The sequence below is a fragment of the Poecilia reticulata genome, linkage group LG21 (genome assembly GCF_000633615.1).
Source record: "Poecilia reticulata strain Guanapo linkage group LG21, Guppy_female_1.0+MT, whole genome shotgun sequence".
Taxonomy (NCBI): domain Eukaryota; kingdom Metazoa; phylum Chordata; class Actinopteri; order Cyprinodontiformes; family Poeciliidae; genus Poecilia; species Poecilia reticulata.
The window spans coordinates 25,489,559-25,490,121 of record NC_024351.1 but is presented as its reverse complement, the minus strand read 5'-3'; positions in this window follow the sequence as shown (position 1 = coordinate 25,490,121).

Genomic DNA, 563 nt, shown 5'->3' with positions numbered 1-563 from the left:
GAAGCCACTCATGCTACGAGCGTTCCTCAATGGAAGTACATGTCTAGAACATTATTGGTGTCTCTGTAACTAGGCCTGTCACAACATTTGACAAATGTGTCAGAACCACATGGACTGAGCTGGTTTTGTCAGATCGATAAGATTTTTATTGATAAAATAACTCCTCGTATTTTAAGATGTTCTTCTGGGAAAAAGCATCTTYATTCYRCTAATATGATTGCATTCCCATAATTGAAAATGCTCATAGCTTGGTCACAATACTCCATTATACAGCCCACAGAGGTGATGATTGAAATAGAGCCACTTTGACTGTGTTCACACTGCAGCCTGAAGTGACCCAATTCAAAAATTTTTTTGACATAATGCAACCTGTATCTGATTTTTTTCATGACGGTCTGAACAACACAGGTCGAATTCTTTTCAAATGCAACCCAGGCCACTTGGGTATCGATACGTATCTGAATCAAATATTACCTAACGTCCAGGTCACATTCATCCGACCTTGAACGTTATTGATACTCGACAAATGTCACTATTCTGTGTCCTGATACACGCAAGTGGAA